Source organism: Ascaphus truei, chromosome 2 (genome assembly GCF_040206685.1).
Source record: "Ascaphus truei isolate aAscTru1 chromosome 2, aAscTru1.hap1, whole genome shotgun sequence".
In the NCBI taxonomy this organism is placed as follows: Eukaryota; Metazoa; Chordata; class Amphibia; order Anura; family Ascaphidae; genus Ascaphus; species Ascaphus truei.
This window is the reverse complement of record NC_134484.1, coordinates 89144909-89164734: the sequence shown is the minus strand read 5'-3', so window position 1 is coordinate 89164734 and position 19826 is coordinate 89144909. Positions and strand designations below refer to the sequence as shown.

General features: G+C 44.5%; 1 protein-coding gene across 4 annotated transcripts in view; it reads left to right on the top strand.

Moving 5' to 3' along the window:
* The first annotated feature begins 8231 nt into the window (after nt 1–8231).
* The window catches only part of LOC142482964 (uncharacterized), a 760779-nt gene continuing 749184 nt past the window's right edge, over nt 8232–19826 (top strand). For all 4 annotated transcript variants that reach the window (XM_075583088.1, XM_075583087.1, XM_075583086.1 and 1 more), the window contains exon 1: nt 8232–8355. The gene's annotated coding sequence lies outside the window, so the exon portion shown is untranslated. The remainder of the gene's footprint in view (nt 8356–19826) is intronic.

The window sequence follows — 19826 nt, the reverse complement described above, 5'->3', positions numbered from 1 at the left end:
CTCTCCGGCCATAAAGCGCGCACTGCGTGATGACGTAGTGTCGTAATAACGTGCCCTGACGCGTTTCGTCACGACAGTGACTTTCTCAAAGGGAATGACAACTAGGGGGAGGGCTCGGTATTTAAGGGCTCAACTAATTAAAGAGGAGTGGCACCGGAGCAGCCAGAGGCCAATCGTCAGTGCCCAAACATAAAACCACGGCACTGGCGATGAGCCAATGAGAACCACCGTGTCAGACCTGCCAGTGTAATAACTCATAAGCATGAATATATATATATATATAAACAAAGCGACTACACATTAAATTACCATATTAAAACCACATAGCAAAGAAAGTGTATGTGGATGTAAAGTACACCACATACATACACATGAGGAATAATATAAATGAAAAACTATATAAAAGAAATTATATAATGAACAATTATAAGAACTCACAGCAATAAAACATCATGATTCATTTACAAACGCTGACATCAGCAGATGGACTCCTGTTGATTAGGTTACATATATGATTAAAGCATCATCAAAAGGAGACCCTTATATGGCAACAATCATTCTAAATAAACCAATAAAAATAACATCCATGTATATACAGTGATATAATAGTATAAGTCCCAAGTCTCTCATTAATGCACTTATGATAAAAATAAAAGAAAAAACAACAAACAACCATCTAAAATAAACTTCATTAATATAAATGAACTATACCAAAAGAATATACTTATGTATATAGACGGATGTGAACCAGAATAAAAAATATACATGAAAAATATTTTATTATTAATGATAATAATCAAAATCTAAATAAAAAGACCAAATATCTAATAGTTAAAACCTAGCTAGATCGAGGCAAAAGTATATATTGTATATGAGATGGGAACGAAATGGAGTCACGCCCTGACTAATTTGGGACCGCCATTTGCCCACGAGCACTGAGGCTAGCTGTCAATAGAGACTTTATCCTTTCCTTGTTTCACACGGCTCCAAGAAGACTTCAATCATAGAGGACCTGGAGGACCTTTGAGGTCTAGAGGGTCTCTTCCCCGCCGAACATTGATTACGAGTTTCCGCTTCCGGTTCACCGGTTCATCGGCTACACGAGGGGAGTCACGTGAGGACGCCAATACCTGGAGCTACATCGAGAGGATCGAGCTGACGGCACATGAGAGCCTATCTCATATCTGCTATTTATCGTTTTATACCTTGTGAGTGGGCATTTGATAGATTTTATGTTCCTTGAAATACAAATTTTATTATGTTAATGCACTAGGTTTGCGCCTGTTTTTTTCTTTTTCTTATATATATATATATATATATATATATATATATATATATATATATATATATATATATATATATTTGCGCAAACAGAGCATCAAAAAACAAATGTCATTAGCTCATTATATAACTGTGTAAGGGAGGTGCTCACCCAATAAAGTGCAAAGTCTGTCCCTAAAAATGCTGTCACAAGGTCCTCAACCCCACATGTGCCGAGAAAGAAGGATGCAGGAACAGATTGACCTACTGTAGGCACAGATTTAGCGAAAGAAAGGAAAAAACATAGGGTAGTATGTCTTGAATATTTCAATCAATCAATCAGGGTATGTACTGTACTGCACTCACATTTTTGTTAATTTAATTAAAGCATTTCAACAAATATTGGTTGGAACAGGAATGTAGATTGAACCAAGAGATAGTACCAGCACTCTCTGTCTCACAGCTATAGATATAGGCGAATACCAGTGTAGGGAATGAATAATTTAATAACACTAATAATAAACTGAAAATATAGCAACAATAGCCAATACGCCAATGCAAGAATCAATATCACCATAGAGAAAATCAAAAATTAAAGGGGGTAGAGGGGAAAGAAGGAGAAGGGGAAAAAAACATGAAAGAAAAGGAAAAAATCACAAAAATGGAAAAAGGAAAGCAAACTAGGGGGGCGACGTTTCGAGGGGTGACCTCTTCATCTGGCCCATTCCCCCTGGTCCCAAAGGGTCCCAGAGGTACTTCCCTAAGCCTTCCCTCCCCACTGTCAAATAATCCCACACTCAGCTAATGATATAAATCTAAAGTCTAAAGAGGGCAAATCACATAAGCAGATATCAAATATCAAACAATAAATGTAAATGCAAGAATATTGTAAAAGACAATGTCTTTGCTGCTTAGCATACCAGACCAAGCCCCTTTACCTGGCGACATTTTGTCTGAGCTGGCTAGACATTACTAAGATGGGAGATACTTAAATAACCCCTCCCCACTTCACACTTCTAATCGGCTAATGCTTTCAACTACGGACTTTTCCAGACATTGGGGAACCAAAACAGCTGGGTGGCTTAGAAGTCCTTGTTACATATGCATTGCTCACCTCTTAGGAATTTCCTGCCAAACATTTCTAAAGTACCGCAATTACAAATTGAGTGTTTCCCTCTGCTCCGGCCGTCTGAATAAAAATCCCCTTATGCCCATAATGGTGGAACCATTAAAATAGGGGAACTTTCATTCATTTGTTATGAAACTTTATAAAATTGCGTTATAACCTTTTTCCTGATTTTACTATCCCAGCGCTCACAGCAAATCTCAGTGCTATAGGACCTTCCTAGCAGAAGTTAGCCAAACGCTATGTGCTGTGCTGCGGGCTGCAGGTTTTAAAACCATTTTTCCTTTGCGCGGTTACAGGAAAACACTGCTATTGAAATACATTTCATAGTAGAAATAACATTATTCTCACCACCTTATACCTGGTGGGAGACACACAGACATTTTTATTAAAAGCACAGTGCCATTACTGGGTTGAAGAGCTGACAATCACAATTCCCCGATATGGCTCAGGGGCACCCAGCCGGGCATAATACCTTTATTTACTGGCCTGGGTACCCGTTCACCGTCACAACTACCCTATATTTTTTCCTTTTTTTCTCTAAATTTGCGCCTAGGTCAATCTGTTCCTGCATCCATTCTTTTTCGGCACCTGTGGGGTTGAGGACCTTGTGGCAGCTTTTTTAGGGACAGACTTAAGACTTTATTGGGTGAGCACCTCCTTAACACCGTTATATAACGAACTAATGAAATTTGTTTTTTAATGCGCCGTTTGCTCTAATTTTATGTGCGTCGCACCAAAGTAGTATCTAAATGGGTATGTGTAAGTAATTAAAACTTTAATATATAATATATTCTAAAATAGGATTGGCAGAAAAAAAACAGAACATATAATGGACAAAATGTGATATAGTTAGATATAATTTAAAAGGATCAGATCTGGGTATGAAATTGATAAACCCATCTGAACTCAATTACACAATTGGGGTAAATAATGGTGAAAATCAATCAACAACTAATAGAGCTAGTAGGTATATATATATATATATATATATATATATATATATATATATATATATATATATATGTAGCCCTTTTTCTGACGCCTTTCCAAAGGGACTACTAGTGCTGTTCGCAACCTGCGGCTCCAGGAGATCTGAGCCTCCGCTAGCTGGGAGCCTGGGGTAATACTCACACATTTACACAGCGCAGCGCCTCCACTTACCCAGGATCCCAATGACGTAAGATTCCCCTGGGCAAGAAACACAACAACACACATACACCATATAGATAATAACTAATACTTTACTAACATACATAAAAACATAACACAACATAACCTTATACTATAACTGTGTAACCCACACAGTATCGGTGTTCCCACCCAATGTCCGGTAATCCCCCACCCAATGTTCCGCACTCCTGCAGAGATCGTGGGTGACTGCTCAGTCACAGTTAAGCTAAGGGCCCGGTGGTGCACTTATATATTTGATACCTGCCGAGCACTCCGATGCTCGGGTCAGCAGTCTTCGCAAAGGCTCAGTCGGCGATGACTCCTTCAACCGAACTCCTGCACGTGCGGACCGCTAGGGCGATCCCACTCTGGAACACAGTCTCTGTGGACCCCAACGTGGGTCCAACCGCTTCACGGGAACAGCAACCGCCTCACGGAAACAGCAACCGCCTTACGGGAACAGCAAACGCCGCGGTGTCCCTATCTATCTAAGGGGCACTAACGTGACAGGAACCCTAACCTAGGGCCTGTCCCTGTAGTACCGCAACCTGTAGTGGCTTGGGGAACTCCTATGGGCCTGCAGGGGTAATGACCTGTCCCACTCCCCTAACTACCCAAGTCCCTAACTGTAACCTACTAACAGCACCTGCCGCAACAGCACACTGCACATGGAACCCGCAGCAATAACACACTGCACACACTCAGTCAGCCGGCAGCAACCCACGGCACACGCTACATACACTGTACCTACTTGTCAGTGCTCACAGCACTACCAGCTGTGGCACTGCCAAACCTGCACTCTCACACACCTAAGGGCAGAGTCCCTAACCTATGGGCTCCCCCTCAGAACCTACCCTCTACCCTGGTGGGGATTGGGGCCTGCCTGGGACTTGGGGATCCTTACCTGGTGCAGGAGCCACTTGCTCCCTGCACCCTTCCTTCCCCTTCCTGCTCCCAGCTCCAACTGCCTGCCGCAACGCCCGCGAAAAGTATCTATATCTCTTCCAGAGAATCCTGAGCCCTCATTGGCCGCTATGAGGCATCTGGTGCCTGTCTCCCTATGCCTCCTGAGAGTTGTAGTTCCCAGGAGGCTGCTACAGCATTGGGGCCGGGTGCGCGCTTCTTCCGCGCATGCGCGAACGCCTAATGGCCGCCGCAACCTCTCTCTCCACTTTCCTGCCCTCGCGCGACTTCTCTGGGGCTGCCTTAACTTTCTACCCCTCTCTGCGCATGCGCGATCCAGCGCACGCTCGCGCAACATGTCATGGCGGCCCCCGCTAGCCGGGTACGCCGCCGGAGCTCCAGGGATGCCGAGCGCTCCCTGCACTGGCCCCCACCCTCGCGCAGTGCCGGCGGGTCCGTCGCTGCCTCCGGCGGCACCCGCAACCACTCGGCACTCGCGGAGGGGGGTCAGTGAGTCAAAAATAACCTCAGGGCTACATATATATATATATATATGCACAAAGCATAATGTCCATTATAAATGTAGCCCTTGTACCCCCCCCCACAGCCCCCTAAGTGAGATTGGGGTGGGTATGCTCTTCTAGCTACTTCAATAGGTGTTGTGCTGTGTACCTGTTGGCAAACAGGAGGGCTGAGTGCTCCACAATGTTGTGGGGAGAAACAGGACAGGATCACAGGTTAAAAAAAGAGAAAAAAGCGCAAGGCCCATAGAGTAGTATACAGGCATACCCCACATTAACGTACGCAATGGGACCGGAGCATGTATGTAAAGCGAAAATGTACTTAAAGTGAAGCACTACCTTTTTCCCACTTATCGATGCATGTACTGTACTGCAAACGTCATATACGTGCATAACTGATGGAAATAACGCATTTGTAACAGGCTCTATAGTCTCCCCGCTTGCGCACAGCTTCGGTACAGGTAGGGAGCCGGTATTGCTGTTCAGGATGTGCTGACAGGCGCATGCGTGAGCTGCTGTTTGCCTATTGAGCGAGATGTACTTACTCGCGAGTGTACTTAAAGTGAGTGTACTTAAACCGGGGTATGCCTGTAGTCAAGTTTATGAGTAGTCAAATACGGTTAAAAACACTTACAACAGTATAGTTGGTACAGGCATATCGGTACTGGTATACAGACCGCAGGAACAGAGATATTGTATTCGTCTGCTTGTCAGGGGTATCAGAGTCCTGGCCCTTCTCCTCCTCACGATCGGCGAACTGCTTCACTTCCGCGTCAGATGACTCGTGACGTCGGCGCGTGTCATCGATCAGTGGGTGAACTACGGGTGGTTCTCAGCTCCCTCCTCAAACTCGGCGATTCAGACACTCTGTACACAGCAACCTGTAGCCTCTCAGCAACCTAATGCCAGCTCCCAACCAGCACAGCAACCAGAGCAATGTCAGCCCTACGCGTTTCAAGAACTATGTTCTCTTCGTCAGGGGCACTTTCATTGCTGGTTGCTTACAGAGGATATATATAGGGTGGTGCATTAATTAATTAAATAACGCAATACATTGATTTAATCAGTGCCTATTGGTGTATGCTTCCAGTATCCCCATACGAATACATATTAGCTGAACAGGAATTACTATTAATTGTATAATTTAACATATTAATTGTTCGCCGATCGTGAGGAGGAGAAGGGCCAGGACTCTGATACCCCTGACAAGCAGACGAATACAATATCTCTGTTCCCACGGTCTGTATACCAGTACCGATATGCCTGTACCAACTATACTGTTGTAAGTGTTTTTAACCATATTTGACTACTCATAAACTTGACTATACTACTCTATGGGCCTTGCGCTTTTTTCTCTTTTTTTTTTCTCCTTGTTCATAGTTCCTTCTGGTTCCGAGGTTGGTTCCAGGAGCAAAGAAGCAGCATACCCATATTCCTTGTGAACTGACTCCATATGTTGGGACACACACAATTTTTGGAACTCTTCTAATTTTAAGTAGTTTTCTTTTTTCTTTTTATTATATATTTTTTGTAGTCAACTGTTGTTAGTAGTGTGTTATTCCCATTCATTTTATGCAACAAATGTATGTATATGTATAATTATTCTGTTAGTAAGAGCGCTGGTGGACACAGTGGGTGAGAGAGGGGTTAACACCCACCTGGACCCTCACTGTGTTTAACTTATTCATATTATATCCAGGATCACAGGTTACCTTTGTTCTTGATTGGTGCAGCGCCTCCAGTCAGAATGGAACCTCTGAGAGCAGGGGATGGCCCATCCTGACACCTCTTCTTCTTTGATAGACAGTGAATCACACATCTTTGTATTTTCTTTGGCTTTATTGCTGGCAGATCTTAGCACAGAAACATGACCTCCTTCCCTGCTTGCTGTGACCTGACCCAGGCTTTAGGCCCAGTTCAGGCCTGTTGGACCTCTCCTCACATCTCCTTGTGAGACGGAGGGCTGATGTTCCTCACTCCACAGAGGGAGGAGAGAGAATGACAAGGACCACCTAAATTTTGGAAAGTGCCAATATTTATATCTTTTAGGGAGTGGCTGTAATACTGACTCATAACAAGCCAGATCTGGATACCGATAGGCCCGCACATCCAGTGTGTGGTGCAATCAGTACCCACCCCTTCAGGTTGACACTTTCTGGTTGTTGCTAAGGCCCTCCCTTGGATACATATCCAAGTCTGCAAAACAGAGCCTTAAAGAAGGAATTAACCCCTCCACTGCCTGCACCTAACAGGACTTACACTGGAAAGGTCCAGGCAGAGAAGTAGCGGCCGGAGGCTAGGCTACATAAAGAATGAAAGCGGTTCTCAACAGGTCAGGTTTTCAGAATATCCCTGCTTCAGCACAATCAGTGATGGAGCCACCTGTGCTGAAACTGGGATATCCTTAAAACCTGACCTGCTGACAGCCTACAGGACCCCGGGTGTAGGGGGCTATTCTTTGAAGTCTTCCAACTTCAGGACTGGTAAAAAACAAACACCAGTTATCAAAGAAGACAAAATCACGTGAAAAACAATTGGATTTTATTAAGTTATTTTTTTTTTAACACTTTATAGCTGTGAAACATATATATCAAAACTTTCCAAGACACTGAAATGTACTTTAACTAGGAATCCTTGTTTCTCATTATTTGACGATTCCCTTTAATTACAAAATAGCGCGCGCATTTGCACACACAATGTGATGATGCAAAAATAATATTACGCAGTGTATTGTATATGAATTAAACAATTTCCCCGGAACTTCTCAAACCTCACTAATCTCCAGATTTAACTATAATCTCACTTTCAAAATAAGTACTTTTTCCACGAAAATATCCTTATTATCCTCCGAAACCCCTTCTCATCATAGTGTTTATACATGTATACAGCAGGTGCTGTTTGGTCCTTGCACCACTTGTATGTACTTGTGTCAACCTGGATTATTGCCTGGCGGGCATTGATCATGATGTTATGAAATTGCCAGCACTGTAGCGGGTTTGTGATGCTAATCAGTGTACAATGTACATACTGCTCACACCGCACTGCAATCATGCCCACTGCCTCCCTCGCGCCTTCACCTCCTCTCCTTCGCGCCCTTTCACCAACCGTCCCGCTGAGGGTGAGGAGGAGGGGGCAGTGCAAGTGGCTGGAGCACTTTGTGCAGCGCGAGGCAGCGCGTTGTGCATCTGCTGCTGAGGAGGTCGGCGCGTGAGTGATCAGGTCTGCGCGCGCACTGCAACACACACACACGGGGGCAGGCGGATACATAGCGAGCAAGGGGTGGATATTATACTGACATATACACGGTGTGTGTATCACACTTACATGAGGAGGCAGGACATACACCTGCAGGTTCCTGGGGTGACACAACAGGTGCGTGAGCTTTTTGTGAAATCTATATATTTTCTTACCTCAAACAGAACAACATGATTTTTCTGCATCTCTGATGAAAGTTTGCTGAGTACAAAACGAGGACAAACTCCCTGATGGATAGGAAAGTGGCCTGGTGTAACCCATTAAACAGATCGCCTCCTGTAAGTGCAGGCTGCTTGTCAGTTTGCACATATTCGTCAGTTTGCACATATTTTTCCTTTGGTAAATCTTTTCTTGCTATATACAGCAGTTTTGCACTTGTTGTGAGACTTGCACACATCCCATCTTCTAAAACGAAATAGCATATATCAGGTCAAATGTACACAATACAAAGTCTTTTTGTTTCTTTAACCCTACAAGTGACAAAAGATTAGTTTTTGGTGCTGGCAGTGTCCCACAATAACTATTCCTAATATATACAAAGCATATGGTTATGCGGCAGAAACTGCAGAGTAGAAATATTTCCACAGTTTGATGTTATTTTCCCTTATATTACATAAAATGTCACCCAAATGCTAAAAACTACATGTAAAACTTAATAAACATAAGTGAATATGAACCTGTATAAATCCTTTATTTCATGTCAAATTTTCACATGCGCTATATCATGTTTCATAACCCTTCAGCTACAGAAACAACAAGAATAATATAACCAAAACATCCAATTGCAAAAATTAAAAAATTATGCCCAATTTGGCATGGGCTAAACTGTTAACCTTTAGGCTGCGTCCCCGCTGGCGCTGAGCGAGCTGTGCGCTTGGCACTTGCCGTTTTTACTTATTGGAATCTTAATACTCACGTCCCCGCTGACGCGGCGTATGCGGGCACGCACGCTCTCCCAAGCTTGAGACAAAAAAGTGACTTTGAAGAGCGCTCAACATGCCCCCATTGCCCCCACGTGTGCACTTGCAAAATAGGCAGGACACCCGGCGCTCATGCTTAGAGAGTTGGTGATGTCACCGCTCTCAAGCATGAGCACGGTCAGGCCAGGGTGTTGCTGAGTGGGCGGGTGCGCTCACGCTGGCCACTATGAAACATTGCGGCAATGTGTGTGGCCAGCGTGAGCAAACGCCTGAGCATGGGCGGCAAGCAACAAATTTAAATCTACCACTCGTTAATGCGTCACTTGAGCGGTTCGCCCAGCTCTGTGACGTCTTGGCTGTGCCCCCCCACACGCCCCCCGTGCGCACCTAGCCGGCCACGAATCGCCTGACCGAGCTGGGCGCAGCCCACGAGCGCCAGCGCACCCGCTCCCTGCCTGGCCGCAGCACTAGGCCTCATCCCGGGTGGAAACTGGCGCTCCAGTGCTGCGCCCTGCTCGGCTGGGCGATTCCTGGCCGGCTAGGTGCGCACGCGTCTGGGGGCGTGGCCACGACGTCACGGAGCTGGTTTGCCCTCATTTGCGAGCAGTAAAATCAATTTTGCTTGCTCGGCAAGCAGCTGAGCGCCGAGCAAGCCCGCCCGCTCACGCAGGCCACATGCATTGTCGCAACGTGTCCAGCGTGAGCGCGCACACTTAGCGCCACCCTGGACGAGGCCTTAGAGTGCCCTTATAACGTACCTGGTACATCGTGGGTACGTGCTCATTTTCTAGAGTACAGATTGGGCTGACTGCTCAGAGGAAGCAGCCAGTCTGATCCACGTACAGCCCCCTGAACTTGCGTTTCCTGCATGTGATCGCTCCAGGACTGATCATAGGAAACGGCAGTACCTGGGATTAATGGTACTGTACAGCTAGGTCGTGAGATATTTGTGGGGGGACGGGGGACGCGTGGTTGCAGAGGCCCTGCGCGCTTCCCCAGGGCATTTAAATGCTGGGGGACCACGAGAGGCCTCTGCAACTCAATTTACCGAGATTCAGCCGTCTTCGGGACACAAATCCATGGCAAAGCAGCGTCAAATTACGTGACGTCACATGGCCCCGCGGCGTCAATTGATGCCGTTCTAAGGAAAGAGGGGTGGAGGGGAGCGAGAACCGGGGAAGAGCAGGCAGGGGGCGTAGCAGAAAAAGTTTGCACACCCCTGCTGTACAGGTTAAAAAATATATATTAGCAATACAATAATTTTGTAAAACTAGGATTAACTAGGCTCTCACAGGCGTTCACATACCCCAAATTTGTAAAACTGTAGGACTTTCTCATAATCTCAACCCCCAGCATTTGAACTTCACGTGAAGCTACAGTATTTCTCCAAACTGCCCAGGAAACCTACCCGCGGTCAGTGCCATAAACCATACATTTATAAGCCACAGGTGAAACAGACACCAGGGAATTCTGGGATTTCACAGAGGGATTTTCTGACCCAATATCTAAAAGTGGAAGTTCCCTCCCTCCAACCCCCCTTTAGTTTTAATAGGAAGCACCCCTTTGAAACCTTGCAAAATTTGGGGAGATGCTCTTAAAATGCGTTTATTAGTAACAATGTCATTCTAATGGCATACTCTGACTGGTATTACCCCTTGCCAAGTAGATATTCTGACCCCAGAACCGTGTGATTGCTTAGGCTACGCTTATCGTGCTGGCGACGGTGACGTCAAGCTGCGGTCGCTTGAAAAATCAAATCGAGATGACTTTCAGTGATCGCGACCAAGCCGTCGCGTCGCGCTTACTATAAGCGCACGTGATGGCGGCAATGCATTTGTTTTGATGCGCCTGCACTATAAGCGCAGCCTTAGAGTAGTCACATGGCCCTGGATCACTTCCCCAGGAATTCGAAACACAAAATAGCAAAGGTGTCCAGTTCCATTGAGATTGTGTAAAGCCGCGGATTTACTCAGTTTCAAGATGGTGCGGAAACTGCATTGGTGCCCGAAGATTGTGGCCCATATTTACTAAGGGGTGTTATTCCATAAAACACCTCAGAGTGACAGAACCACTGTAAGGCTCATTGATATCAATGGACAGAAAGGTGCCTTATGGCATAGAAGGATTTATATGCCATAACTAATTTTGATTGTTTTATAATGAATTATTTATGTTGAGACAGATTCTAAAGTTACTTATTCTTTCCACCCAGGTTTTACCATGTTATAAACTGTAGTACCAGATATATTGGCCCATATTTACTAAGGCTTTGTCCATAGTGCAGGATCCTGCGCGAACGAAACAAACACAAGGACGCCAATGCATAGTGGGCGGGCGCTGGCGCGTGCACATGCACTACAAGGAGAGCGGCGTTTCGCAATACAAACAAGTTTGTATTTGAAGCGTGACGCCAGGAGGAGGTGGAAGCGCGGAAGCTAGCGCGTTCCAATATGGACGCAGGCTTCGATACCTTCTGGTTCTGCAAATCTCTTTATAGTATCAATGCTTTCATTAGTTGACTCTGGAAACAAGTTTTACAAAAATTGTAATAGTAAAATAAAGTTTAGGAAACAAGACATTTCAGCTCTGTCACTATTAACATTAACAACCATAACCCAATATAATTCTGAAGCTGTGTAAAGTCATCATGATAAATACTCAACCTATTTTGGTAAGTTCGTATTACTGATAGTGTTATTTATGATTTACTGCGAAAGATGAGAACTACTAAATTATGGCATTCACTATCTTAAAAACTGCTCACTGAGCAAGAAAAACCTAGAGTAAATGATCACTTTAGTGTAGTTTCTTGGTTCATTGAGATTGTTAGGCATTCAACGTAAAGCATAGTTTAATCTCACCACAAGTCAGAGATGTTTAATGTGACATTGTTATTATGCCTATACTGATAACGCTATGCGAATGTGAAACATATGGAAAATATTTCTGTGATCAATTTAAAAGTTGGCACACACAAATAGTTATTTCTTTGCTTGTTTAACCTGAGACCAGAGCAAATAGCGTTTTACTATTTACTAAATAATGCTAACTTTTACAGTGTAATATCACACTAGACAGTATCTTCTTACAAGAACTACCTTTTTAAAGACAAAATAAAAACTGACAAAACAACTGAACCAACTTTGGAGTTTGTGCAAATATAGGAACAGCATTCTATGTTTTGTATGAAGAAAGTTGTTTGTGCTTAGCTTCATTTGCAAACAGATTTGTATCTGACCATTTATTTTCACTGCTATGTACCGATAATATATTCTTCTTGCATAGAACTCTGCAGGTACAATAAATCCCTGCCCTAATGAAACCAAACCATTGAGAGACAAGGGGAAACATTGGGATTTGTACCAAGCAAAGACAACACTGTTACTATTAAAATACCATTAGTAATTTAACAGCCATGTTGGGTTAATGATTTGAAATTCAGGATGGTAAATCACGAAAGCAAACTTAATTAACTATTGCATCTTTAAAAATGAATTTAGTACTGAACTTATGTCCGTTCATAGACCTTGAGAACTTCTTATGTAGCAGTACAGTATTATAAGGGTTGCTGCTTGTGACGGAAGATAAAACAAGATCTCCTGCTTTGCCAACATCGAAAGGGTAACTCCCGGTCAGGCAAAGCAATCTTTCTTGCTGTATCTTGGAAAGAGAAGGTCTTTTCCTTTTGGCATGAGCTTTGTGCTTTTGCTGTGGGACACCATAACACTGCTCTTGCTAGCAGTCACATTGGGAGAAGTGCTGAGAACAGGCTTGCTGCAAAGGAGCGTTATCATTGCGGTGTATGTACTGTAACTGCAATTTTTTTTGCTGGCTGTAAATTAACAAGACGTTGCTTTACAAATTTACTTAACCCCGTTTTCAGGCGATTCACTGCGAAATTTACATCAACATCCTGAGAGTGATGTAATATTAGCTAACTGGCTGAGATCCATGTTGTTGTGATAATGCAGCAGGACCTGCATTGTATTCTAGTCTGGATGTACACTTATCGGTGCCTGTCAGGGGAAGATATTGGGGTGTCATCTACTCTGCTCAGTAGCAGATCCTGTACTGGGATCCTTTTGGTACTCGGTGCACTTTGTGTGGCTGGGTGTCTCTGATGCTGGTACATTCTGAAATTGATGTACAGAGAATGCTGAAATTGACAGGAGTGGCCAAGTTCTATACTTTGGCTATATGGTCTAGGACAGAGGTGTGCAACCTATTTTTCAATGTAGCCACAGGTGTGGCGAATGAGAAGTTAAAATCGCCACACCATGCTTTTCGTTTACTTGCGTCACTACAAATTTTAGCTCCCGGAAAAAATAACAGTTCAAGGTCGGGTCTAGACTCCAACAGAAGGCAGAGGGGAGTATTGGATGGCTATGTTGCGTCAATGACCAGCACTCGCCACCAAGAAAAAGTTTATTTTACTGTGGGAGCTGGCAAACTCAAATTCGCCACACTTTCATGGCCAATTCGCCACTTGTGGTGATTGGAGACAGGGTTGCCCACCTTGGGTCTAGGACATTTAGTCGTGGCCGTTTCACTGCGACCAAATGACAGACGGCGCTTCATCCTAATACTCACCCCGCCGTTGGGACCTGTCGCCGCTTTGCCGTTAGGATAAGTGCCTAAGCTTAACCCTTACCCTATAACCCCGTACTCTAACTACTGAAACCCCCTACCCTAATTGCTAAAATCCCTAAAGTTAACCCTATGCCCTAACCACTAAAACAAACTCAATACCCTAACCCAGCGGTGCGCAAACTGGGGGGCGCAAGATTATGTAGGGGGGGCGAAGGCTGTGTGTGGGGAAACCTGGGGGCGGGCAGAGCTGTGCACGGGTAGCCAGAAGCTCCGTGCTGAGGCTGCTTCTCTGCTGTGTCTGCCTGCAGAGGGGGCGGGGCCTTGCTGCGGGGCCTTCCCTGCACACAGACAAGCCCTCCTCCTCCTGTCTGTTACCCGTCCGTTTTCAGCAGCACATGGGGGGACTTTAGCAGGCTTAGTTACTACCAGGGGTGGGTGTGTGTGGGTGTGTGTGTATATATGTGTGTGTGTATATAAACATTTATATTTGTGTGTATGTATATATGTGTGTGTATATATATATATATATATATGTGTGTGTATATATATGTGTGTGTGTATATGTGTGTGTGTATATATATGTGTGTGTGTGTATAGGGACTGCAGTGTGTGTGTGTTGGTTGTGATTGAGTGTGTGGTGTGTGTGTGTGTTGTGATTGAGTGTGGTGTGTGTGTGTGTGTGCTGTGCCTGTTGGTTGTCTGTCTGTGTGGGTGTTGTGATTATGTGAGTGTTGGTTGTGTGTGTTGTGACTGTGTGTGTATTGTGATTGAGTGTGTGCTGTGCTGGTTGTGATTGAGTGGGTGTTGTGTGTGTGTGTGTGTGTGTGCTGTGCCTGTTGGTTGTCTGTCTGTCTGTGTGTGTTGGTTGTGATTGAGTGTTGGTTGTGTGTGTGGGTGTTGTGATTGAATGCAGCGGTGTACAAACTGAGGGGGGGCGCCCCGGACGCAAGATTATTTAGGTGGGGCACTTGCGGCAAAACCTGGGTGCGCAGGCAAAAAAGATGTGTGCGCGCGGGCTGCCAAACAGAATAGTGCAGGTGGCGGCCACGGAGGTAGGGGGGAGGAGCACCCCCAGCGCTGTGATGTCAAATGCCCATGCTTCCAGTGTCTGACCTACAATAGCGCTGTGTTCCAGCTCTCCTCCGCTGGCAACCTGCTTCGCTGCGATCCTCTGCAAGTGAAAGGGTAGGCTGCCACAATATCAATCATACTATGAATGTACAGAAATAATAAAAAAAAGTGTAAACACTTCCCCGCTCGTGCTTGAAAAATTATGCAGGAGACCCTGTGCTCATGCTTGGAGAGTTGGTGATGCCACGCTCTCAGCGGCAGCGTGGACGCAGCCTAATTTTGCAAGAGCGAGCTGTTGAAGTATGTAAGTATTTAGGCTGCGCTTATAGTGCCGGCGACGCGACGTTGCCCGAAAACAAATGCTTTGTCGCTGTCGCTGCCGCCGCGTGCGCTTATAGTAATCAATGGCCGAGTTGCTCATGCCGCCGCTGCAAAGCAGAATACAACTTTCGCTAGCGTCGTCGTCGCGGGCACTATATGCGCGGCCTTAGAAATATTTGTATTTACATTGTATACCGTTTAATAAAGGTTTTTTTAATGTGATTTTGATTACATCAGGCATGGGGGCCCGAGAAATTTCAGGGTTAAAAAGGGGGGCTCGGCATAAAAAATTTGCTCACCCCTGCCCCAACCGCTAAAACGTATCTTCTCCTAGGCTGCAGCCAGGGTGACGCTGAGCGGGCGCTCACGCTGGCCGTGATGAAACACATTGCAGCAATGTGTGTGGCCAGCGTGAGCGAGTGTCTTCTGGAACCAGAATCACATGTGGGATGTGAGTGAGTCCAGTGGTTTAACTCATGCCCTTTTGAGAGCACACAGAGTCCTTTTATTTTCTTCAACTTTAATGGGGGAGTCAAAAACAAATATAAAGGGTACTTGCAGATGGTAATGGTGTGAAGGTGCTCTGTTATGGGGGGACAGTAAAAAAGGATGGCCTTGCAGGGGTGTAATGGAGGAAGCATGTACTCACTAAGTCAGCTAGTTAGATCTAAAAGCACATGTTCCTGTGGCTGGCAGGAAGGGTCCAAGGACCAAAGTAACTGCTATAAAGGCAGGGGAGCAAGCTGGACTAAACCACCTTTCCTACTAAGGTGATAGGAAGGTTGCCAGGACAACCAACTAAGGCTGTGTAAGGGACATATGTAGCAATAATGTTGCCTTTACACATGCAGCTAGCTGCTGGAACAGGAGAAAATCATGCAGCCAAACAAGGGAGACAGGAATAGTCAAAACTGCAAAGGGAGACAGAAAATGTGTAATCCTGTTCCAGGACAGAGTGCCTGCGCATGCTCGGCGCTTAGCTGCTTGCTGAAGCAAGCAAAATGGAATTTGCCTCTCGCTGGCGCGTTACGTGATCGGTTCACCCAATGAGGGCAAACCAGCTCCGTGACGTCATGGCCGCGCCCATCCGACGCCCCCCGCGCGCGCACCTAGCCGGCCACAAATCTCCCGGCCGAGCAGGGAGCGTGACGTCACCGTGCACGAGCGCCAGCACGCTTGCTCCCTGCCTGGCTGCAGCCCTAGAAGCAGCCGGCTGCGAAGGTCCCAGCGCTGGATTGGGTGCAGTGAAAAAATTGCAATGACTTTCTCAAGAAATGGGTATCTGCGCAAGCCCCTTTTCAATCGGTTGATGTTTTTTGTTTCCCCTATAATTTAACATAGTCTATGCTATAAACCTTAGGGGAACGAAACCAAAAAATGGCATAAGAAAGCTTGTCATCAAATCTTGTTTTATCAGAGGTCAGAATCATCTTAAGAGAAGTCCAAGCAGGGAAGAATTTCCTCAGACGTCAAGCATCTGGAGTCACCATAAGTAGTGGACAATGCAGGGAAGAAGCTGCTTTCTTCAAACCTAAATTTTATAGATAAATCAACTTAATCAATTTAAGTTGATTGATTTAAAGTCCACTTTAGAAAGAAAGTAAGGAAATTGGGTGAAGCATTTATGAGAACAAAAAGGATCACTAATTGCTTTTCGGCGCACGAGGCAATTAAGGATATAAATTCTAAGCAGTGAACAGGAGAAAAAAGGTACTCGGTAAACAATAAATGTTTCAAGATCTATTCTTTTCTGAGGAAAATTCTTATTGTTTGGATCGAGCCGGCTGAGGTTTCTGCAATTGTCTATAGAATAGCTCGAAAAACAACTATTCCTGTTAAGATTGTAATGTATCTTTCTGTGATTCAATAAGAACATTGGAAGGAGTTTTAACAAAAATCGTCTCTTATTGTTCCTCATTTAAGCTTGGTATGAAGGATATAATGCCAAGGCCATCGGGATATAGACCAGGGGTGCGCAAACTTCTTGAGCTGCGCCCCCCTGCCAGGGAGCCGTAGCATTCACGCCCCCTCTCCAATGACGTGGATCATGTGACGTCACCACATCATTTGTTGCCATGGCCCCGACCGCGTCGCTGAAGACCCGGCTTGCAGCAGGCAAGTGAGTTACAGAGGCCTCACGCCTCCCCTGGCATTTAATTTAAATTGCAATGGGGAAGAGCGCGGGGCATCTAACCGTCCGCGCCCCCCCATGAAATTCTCCTGCCCTCCTGGGGACGCTCCCCCGAGTTTGCGCACCGCTGATATAGACCAAGAATTAACGGGATGATTTGACATTGTTACATAAGCAGTATATTTTTCCATGTGGCTTCTCATTGGATATCATCTGGCTTTCAGACATGGCACAAGTACTCGTCTGCGATACATCTTCTAAGGCACAGATAATGCACTCCGCTTGCTAGCGAGAGTTGTGCTCCTACCTTGCCGTGCGGGCTGCAGCACAAGCGATCCCTGCTCATAGTGCTGGAGGTGATGAGGAGGCGTGGTGGATGCCGTCACAAAGCTGGTTCGCCCCTCATTGGCTGAACCAGCTCACGTGACACTGATGTCACGCGGCAGTCGCCTGAGAAGACAAAACATTTTGTCTCAAACGCTGCCGCGTCAACGTGACTTTTCGCCTGCAGTCGCGCAGGCACTTGGATAACTGATTTGTGCTTGGTGCACACGGCAACTCCTCCACTATAAGCTCGGCCTAAGAATGAGCTGGTTTCCTTGCCTGTTCATATATTTAAAAAATGTCCCTAATAGGGCTGACATGTGGATATGATACGTTGCTGCTTACGTGAGTGAGTTAGGCGACGTCGCTGGATGACGTCATAAAAGGGGAGGGCAGGGGCACGGAGAAGCTCCCGATTGGCCGCAAAGGGAGACCGATTCCGAAAAATAAAATATCAGTGACTACCAGATTTCTGGTAGCACTGTCGCTTCGTCGCCGTTGCATGCACGATAGCGCAGCTTAGTATAATACCAACTACAGTATTCATCAGCTGGCCAGCGGTATATTTATACCATTAACATCAGTTTTAGCGAGTACATTTACTTACAAGATGCTTACAGTATATTTCTCAGGACAATGTCTTTTTAAAAGCCAACTACTATAACCAGAACTTTTATTCCCCTAGACTGCCTAATCGTTGGTCCATAGACTCATCTTTTAGGGCCAAGTTAAATTTGCTGCAGAAAAAGCAGGGTTGTTGGCTGTCACTCAAAATAGGTCTCCTGTAGGAAGCTAGGTTTCTTCTTGTTTTTTTTTTCTATTGCTATGCGTAAGCCATTGATGCTCTGGTTCTACACATTGACAAGGTTACACTGTAGAATTTGTGAAATATCTAAAGAAAAACAGGTTTATTAGATCAAAAGTTGCCAGAAATGATATAAAAATAATAGCACTAATTAGAGCAGTACAACATTTGCTGGGAAGTGCATACACAATACAGGTTCCTAGGAATCCAATCAGTGCTGTTGCATTTTAATGAATAACCCACATTTTCACCTTTCCAAAAAATAAAATAAAAAATAAATACACAATTATAATGGCTTCTTTTTTTTTTTTTTTAAATGTGTTCAGACTACATTAGAATCCCCTTAGCTTAGTTGAAGCATTCTTGAAAAATGTACAAGTATCCTTCTTGTGGATTTCATCTAATCACAAAGCATGTTTGCCAATTTACTTCTGATCTTCATTTTGTTTTGTAAGAGATCTTCCATTGCCTCCCTCTCCCATTAGCACTTATTCATCTTTTCTTCTTTGAGATTTGTCTTTTTGTTCTGACCGCCAGTCTAAATCATTACACGTAAACTCCCTGTCCTTGGAGTGCTGCAAGGTCATTTAAATCCTATAACATCTTTAGCCAACTATTCAAAGTCTTGGACCGGTTCTACTTTGCTAAAAGTTAATTGCTTTGGTGTAGTATAGATAGAATGTCTTTAAGAGCTGGGGTGCTTACGCTGCTTCCCTCGTCGTCAGTTCAGTATATACCTTCTCTCTCAAGGGTTTAAAACTCTGTAGCAATTTGCTGAAACAGCAAGTGATCTGCCTGACCCCTGGCACATTTTTGACTTCCTTTGAAGAAAATCAGCTCATGTTCAGGCAGACAATGTCACTGTAACATATTGTTAAAATGAAATAAAAACCCTTATTCATTATCTCTTCAAAATAAGAAAAAAATGATAGGCCATGTAGTCGCATATGTCAGTCAAGATTTTTCTTGGAAGCCCAGCCATAAATGATTGCAGTTCTCAGATTGGTCATAGATTTCAAATATGGCCTACTACAATAGAAGGACTAAACATAACTGCTCTATGATAACCGTAAATTTGTTGTCATTTCAGTTGATGCATTTTAAATATCACATCAAGAAGGTATTGGAGTGGCATTTTTTCTGATAAATCGTTCCTCTAATTTGAGCTCCTCCATTAAATTTAAGTAAATCAGAAAGTTTTTTGATTTCCATAATCAGAATAGTTGTATTTTCTTATCTTTTTTGTAGTTAAATAGTTTTAAACTATATTCAGTTTGGCTCTCGAGGGAAAATTAGCAATGGCTGATATTATGCACAAGGTGTATCAGACTTGTCAATATAGTTCTTATAGAAATCCCTTTAGGAAGTGTGGGATGTGAGTCATTTAAATATACTTTGCTTATCTCATTAGCATATATTCCAGGTA